General features: G+C 40.0%; 1 pseudogene; it reads right to left on the bottom strand.

Annotated features, from left to right (window-relative positions):
• Nucleotides 1-1,408: 1,408 nt before the first annotated feature.
• Nucleotides 1,409-1,996, bottom strand: LOC122118795 (annotated as a pseudogene).
• Between the last annotated feature and the right edge of the window lie 4,731 nt (nt 1,997-6,727).

Below are 6,727 nucleotides of genomic sequence, written 5' to 3'. Positions count from 1 at the left end.
GCATAGCTTTTATGCCAGTATTTCTGTGCAGTTACTTCAAAGAACCATTCTGGTGTTCCAAACTTCAAAAGCAAAGGAACTAAAATGAATCAATAAATTATAAGGCAAGGGAACTACCTACTGTCATATAGACAATGACATGATTTCTATAAAATAATTATTTGGATCAACATAGAATTAAAACTGGTGAGTTGGGAGCTCTTTGATTTATTGGATTCTTTTCCAGAGATTCAAAATTAAGAATTATAGGAGTATCTAAGCACCAGTGGCTTGCAACTGTAATCCTAACAACTCAGGAGGCTGAGGTCTGAGGATCATGGTTCTCAGTCAGCATGGGCAGGGAAGTCTGTGAGATCCTCTCTTATCTCCAATTAAGCAACCCAAAAAACCCAGAAATGGAACTGTGGCTCAAGTGGTAGAGTGCTAGCCTTGAACACAAAAGCTCAGGGATAGCACCTAGGCTCTGAGTTCATGCCCCATGCCTGGCATGGGGGGGGGGGGGGGGTGGGAAGAAAGAGGGGAAGAGGGAGGGATTATAGGAGCTAGGAGTGTAGATGGGTAATAGACTACAAGCATGCTTGAAGCCCTGATTTAATCACTAGCACTCTCAAAAAAATCATCAAAATGCTGTATAAAATCCTTTGAAAACAAGCTGAAAATACATAAGCAGGTATTCTAAGAGAATGTGCATGTTACATAACATACACTACCATGTCTTTTGGCAGTACCACTTAGGATCCATAAGATGGCAGGCCTAGATTTCTCAGTGATGTTTGAAAAAAATAATTTTAGCAATTGCCTGAAGTAGAAAGTGCGGACTACCAGGTATGGGCCTGGTAAGAAGACTGGGAGGCATCTATTGGATTACATTTGTAAATTATAAAAGCAACCTAGGAACTGTTACTAAGCTAATGAAGCATATTGTTTCTATGGAATCACGAGATGTGAAGGAAGGAAGCTTGAAATAATCGTTTTTGGTCCTGTTTTTCTCAGAGTAAGGAAACCAGGACCCAGATCTCAGTGTTTTGTCCAAAGGCACAGGTCAAAGAGTCCAGGCCTCTTTTGTCTTAGTCTGCATAAATCCCATCTTTTGCATTATTTCTCCTGTTCCTCTCCGTGGCACGGAAGTCCAGCCGCGGGGTTCGGCTCTCCCTCATCTCCCTGGAGGACTTCTGTTGGTCAGAGTGCTGGTCCTCAGCCACCACTGCCCTGGACTTCAGGCAGGAAATTCCATACCTTTCTTCACAAATTCATTTGTGAGATTCTAGACTTCAGTGTGATGGTGAAGCTATGGGTAAATACACACCATCTCGTCAGATGACTTTTTTCAGGGAAGCATTATCCTTTTCATTACAGGAAACATAAATGTATATGAATTTTGAACCCCAACTATATAAAAGGAACTCTTTTTTAATATGAAAGAGCATTTTAATCATTGTTTTTAGAAACTATAAAGACTATACATGATTTGGAAATGAGACAGTACCAAACATCGGCCAGCGAAGAATCATACATTCTATGACTTTTCTCTTGTCTGGTCACTCAGAAATATAATGTGATCAGCAATAATTGTTTTTGCTTGTCATCTCACATTATTTTTATCCATGAATTCACCATAGTCTACTTTCCCTTCCACATAAATTTGAGACCCCTTTTTCACATACTGATATGCCACATCTCTAAGGCCAGGTCAGAACACTAATATTCTGTGCCATGTTGTCTTTAGACTGACACCACCCATTTGGTATGCTTCACTTTCTCCTGATTGCACATTTCATTTGTTGCTAGAGAAAATATTGTGACTGGATATTTTCCTTCCACCTGTCTCAGGACAGGTCCTGACCCACTCGCCCAAGTAACTGCATGCAATTCAGAGATCTTTCCAGAACTAAACTGCTAGCTATTTTAGACTCATATCTCACAAACAGATGAAGGACCTGTAGCACAGGTCTTCGAAACATGGTTTCTATTTTCTTTTCTTACAATCTACTAGTTAGGACTTGCCTGTGAAGTCTGAGGCAGAGGGTTCCCCGACCCCAGCCTTGTGCCCTTCCCCATACAGTAACTTTCCCACCCAGTTACGAAAAGGAGGGTTAAAAGGAACTCTTTATTTGCCATAGGCTAGATCAAGCTACTCCTGCAAGCCTGTAGCAGGAAGTCTTGTCATTACCCTGGGTGGTCAAACTGGCTTCTGTGGAAAGCTCAGAGCAGGCCCTGGTTGAAAGGTTCTGTTCCTTCAAGATAGTCTGGATGCTACTAGCTTCCATGATCTCTCACCTGATTATGTTACACTTCAGTCCTAGAAAAATGGCCACACTGCTATCCGCATACCGTGCAGATGTTTCTAAGGTACCCTGAACTTCTACATATGACCAGCATCACAGTATAAGTACTGTAATATAAATTGAGTATCAACTATTTTATTTGACATACCAATAGGTAACAAACAGATCCAGAACACTTCTTGTCCCAGTTTTTTTTTTTTTTATTGTAAAGCTACTATACAGAGGGTTACAGTTACATGAGTGAGGTTATGAGTACACTTCCTCTTGAACATTGTTACCCCCTCCATTGTTTTCCCCCTACCATCCCCTCCCTCCCTCCCTTCCCCGAGGTTCTTTTTTTTTTTTTTTTGATTGTGATTAAATGATTACATAATTTCAAAGTCACAAGTTCATTCTAACTTCCCTGGAGCAAATTGTCTACCACAGTCTGTAATATATAAGTGTTCACATGTTATATACCATATTTGTGATCAGCAGCATGAGGATATTTAGTAGTGGTTCAACCAGATGAGCGGGAGTTCTTTGTTTCTTAAGTCCTGTTAGTTTTGTCGTATCACCTAACCTTTTGGATTTAGCATCCACTTATGAGGGAGACCATGTACCGTTTGTCTCTTCGTTCTTGGCTTACCTCGCTCAACATGATTCCTTCTAGCTCCATCCATTTCCCTGCAAATGCCATTATTTTGTCATTTCTAATGGCTGCATAATATTCCATTGTGTATAGATACCACAATTTTTGGATCCATTCATCTGTGGTGGGGCACCTAGGTTGTTTCCATATCCTAGCTATTGCGAACAGTGCTGCAATAAACATGGAGGTGCACGTGTCCTTGTATATTGGTTCCTGTTGTTCAGGGTAGATGCCTAGAAGTGGTATGACTGGGTCGTAAGGGAGGTCAATCTTTAGCTTTCTAAGGACCCTCCAGACTGCTTTCCAAAGTGGTTGTATAAGTGTACATTCCCACCAGCAGTGTAATAGGGTTCCTCTTTCTCCACATCCCCTCCAGCATTTGTCGTTGGCTGATTTGTGGATGTGGGACATTCTGACTGGGGTAAGGTGGTATCTCAGGGTTGTCTTTATTTGCATTTCCTTCACCACCAGGGATGATGAACATTTCCTCATGTGTTTCTTTGCCATTTTTATTTCTTCATTTGAGAAGTCCCTCTTTAGTTCCCTTGCCCATTTAGTAATTGGTTTGTTAGGTTTGGGAGGGATTAGTTTCTTGAGTTCCCTGTATATACAGGATGTTAACCCCTTGTCTGATATATTGCTGGTAAATATTTTTTCCCAATTAGTTGGTTGTCTTTCTAGCTTAGTTGCGATAGATTTAGCTGTGCAGAAGCTTTTTATTTTAAGGTAGTCCCATTTGTCGAGTCTCTCTCCAACTTGTTGTGACCCTGGGACTCTGTTCAGGAAGTTCCTTCCTGTGCCTATTAGTTCAAGTGTCTCTCCTACTCTGTCCTGCAGTAGTTTCAGAGATTCAGGTTTAATGTTAAGGTCTTTAATCCATTTTGAGTTGATGTTGGTGCATGGTGATAGGCTGGGGTCCACTTTTAGTTTTCTGCATGTGGCTGCCCAGTTTTCCCAGCACCAGCGGTTGAAGAGGCTGTGTTTCTTCCATTGTATGTCTTTGGCTCCTTTGTCGAATATCAGCTGGCTGTAGGCCTGTGGATTTATATCTGGATCTTCTATTCTGTTCCATTGGTCTTCGGGTCTGTTTTTGTGCCAGTACCATGCTGTCTTTGTGATTATAGCTCTGTAGTAGAGTTTGAAGTTCGGCATGGATAGCCCTCCTATTGTCTTTATCCCCTAGAATTGTTTTGGCTATTCTAGGTCTTTTGTTGTTCCATATAAATTTTTGGACTGTTTTCTGTATTTCAGTGATGTACGTCATTGGGATTTTAATAGGAATTGCATTGAATTTGTATATTAGTTTTGGAAGTATCACCATCTTTACTATATTAAGTCGGCCTATCCAGGAGCATGGGAGGTCTTTCCATTTCCTAGTGTCTTCTGCAATTTCTTTCTTTAACTTTTTATAGTTCTCATTAAATAGTTCTTTTACATCTTTGGTTAGGTTAATTCCTAAATATTTTATTTTTTGGGAGGTTATTGTGAATGGGGTTGCTCCCTTTATTTCCCTCTCTTCCTGTACATTATCAGTGTATAGGAAGGCAACTGATTTTTGTGGGTTTATTTTGTATCCTGCTATTTTGCCGAAGTGACTTATGATTTCTAAAAGTTTGGGGATGGAGTTTTTGGGATCGTGGAGGTATAGTATCATGTCGTCTGCAAAAAGGGATAGTTTCACTTCTTCTTTCCCTATGCGGATCCCTTTAATGTCTTTTTCTTGCCTTATTGCCCTGGCTAAGGGTTCTAGGACTATGTTGAAGAGGAGTGGAGACAGTGGACATCCTTGCCTTGTTCCTGTTTTTAGGAGGATTGGTTGTAGCTTTTCCCCATTAAGTATAATATTGGCTATTGGTCTGTCATAAATGGCTTTTATTGTTTTTAGAAATGTTCCTTCTATTCCTATTTTCTCCAGAGCTTTTAGCATGAATGAATGTTGAATTTTATCAAAGGCCTTTTCTGCATCTGTGGCGATAATCATGTGATTCTTGACCTTGGCTCTGTTGATATGCTGGATTACATTTATTGACTTACGTATGTTAAACCATCCCTGTGTCTCTGGGATGAAGCCTACCTGATCATAGTGTATTATTTTTTTTATGTGTTTCTGGATTCTGTTAGCTAGAATCTTGTTAAGGATCTTTGCATCTGTGTTCATCAAGGAGATTGGCCTGTAATTCTCCTTTTTGGTTGGGTCTTTGCCTGGTTTGGGGATGAGTGTGATATTGGCTTCGTAGAATGAGTTTGGGATAGCTCCCTCCTTCTCTGTTTCTCTGAAGAGCTTGAGGAGTATGGGTATTAGTTCTTCTTTAAAGGTCTTATAGAATTCTGCTGTGAATCCATCTGGTCCTGGGCTTTTTTTTGTTGGAAGACTTTTGATAGCTTCCTGTATCTCATTATAGGATATTGGCTTATTTAATTGGCTAACTTCTTCTTTGCTCAGTTTGGGTAACTTGTATTTCTCTAAAAATGCATCCATTTCCGCCAGATTTTCTTCCTTTAGAGAGTATAGCTTTTGAAAGTAGTCTGTTAGAATTGTTTGGATATCTTGGGTACGTGTTGTGATGTTTCCCGTGGCATCCCTAATCCTATTAATATGGGTTTCCTCTCTTCTTTTTTTAATTAATCTTGCCAACGGGCCATCAATTTTGTTTATTTTTTCAAAGAACCAGCTTTTTGTTTGGTTTATTTTGGTTATGGTTTTCTGATTTTCTAATTGGTTAATCTCTGCTCTCAATTTGGTTATCTGGCTTCGTCTAGTAGCTTTAGGTCCCATTTTTTCTTGTTTTTCTAGCTGTTTTAGTTGCAACATGAGATTATTTACTTGGTCTGTCTCCATTCTCTTGATGTGGGCACTGAGGGCAATAAATTTGCCCCTCAGGACTGCTTTTGCTGTGTCCCACAAGTTTCTTTGTGAGGTGTTTTCATTTTCATTGAGTTCTAGGAAATGCTTTATTTCTTCTCTGATCTCTTCTGTTACCCAGGCCTTGTTAAGGAGTGTGCTGTTCAATTTCCATGTATTAGAGAAATTTCTGCGGTATGCTTTGTTATTGAGAGCTAGCTTGATTCCACTGTGGTCAGATAGGATACAGGGGATTATGTCGATCCCTTTGTATTTGCTTAAGTTCCTTGAATGAACTATGATATGGTCTATTTTGGAGAAAGTTCCATGAGCTGCTGAGAAGAATGTGTACTGTGTTGTTTTAGGGTGAAATACTCGGTAGATGTCAGTTAATTCCGCTTGAAGTATGGCCTCACTTAATTCGGTAGCTTCTTTGCCAATCCTCTGGTTGGTAGACCTGTCCTTTGGTGAGAGTGGCGTGTTAAAGTCTCCTAGTATTATCGTATTGGGATCTATTTTATTCTGTAAGTTTGAGAGCATTTGTTTAACATATCTGGGTGCACCAATATTTGGGGCATATAAGTTGATGATGGTTATATCCTCCTCTTGGATTGTTCCCTTTATTAATATGTGGTGTCCGTCCTTGTCTTTCTGTACTGATTTTAATGAAAAGTTTATTTTGTCAGATATCAGGATAGCTACACCTGCTTTCTTATTGGGGGAATTTGATTGGTAGATCCTTTTCCACCCCTTCACTCTGAGTTTGTTTGTATGTTTGGCTGAGAGGTGGGTCTCCTGAAGGCAACAGATGGATGGGTCTTGTTTTCTGATCCAGTCCTCAGTTCGTTTTCTTTTAATTGGCGAATTCAGCCCATTTATATTAAGAGAAAGTATAGAGAGATGCATTGTTGTCCCTGCCATTCCGTTTTCCTAAGTTTTTCTTCTTTCCTTTCCTCCTGTGCTTGCTCA

Source organism: Dipodomys spectabilis, unplaced genomic scaffold, assembly GCF_019054845.1.
Source record: "Dipodomys spectabilis isolate Male_0828 unplaced genomic scaffold, ASM1905484v1 ptg000157l, whole genome shotgun sequence".
NCBI classification, from domain to species: Eukaryota; Metazoa; Chordata; class Mammalia; order Rodentia; family Heteromyidae; genus Dipodomys; species Dipodomys spectabilis.
This window is presented reverse-complemented; position numbering and strand designations above follow the sequence as displayed.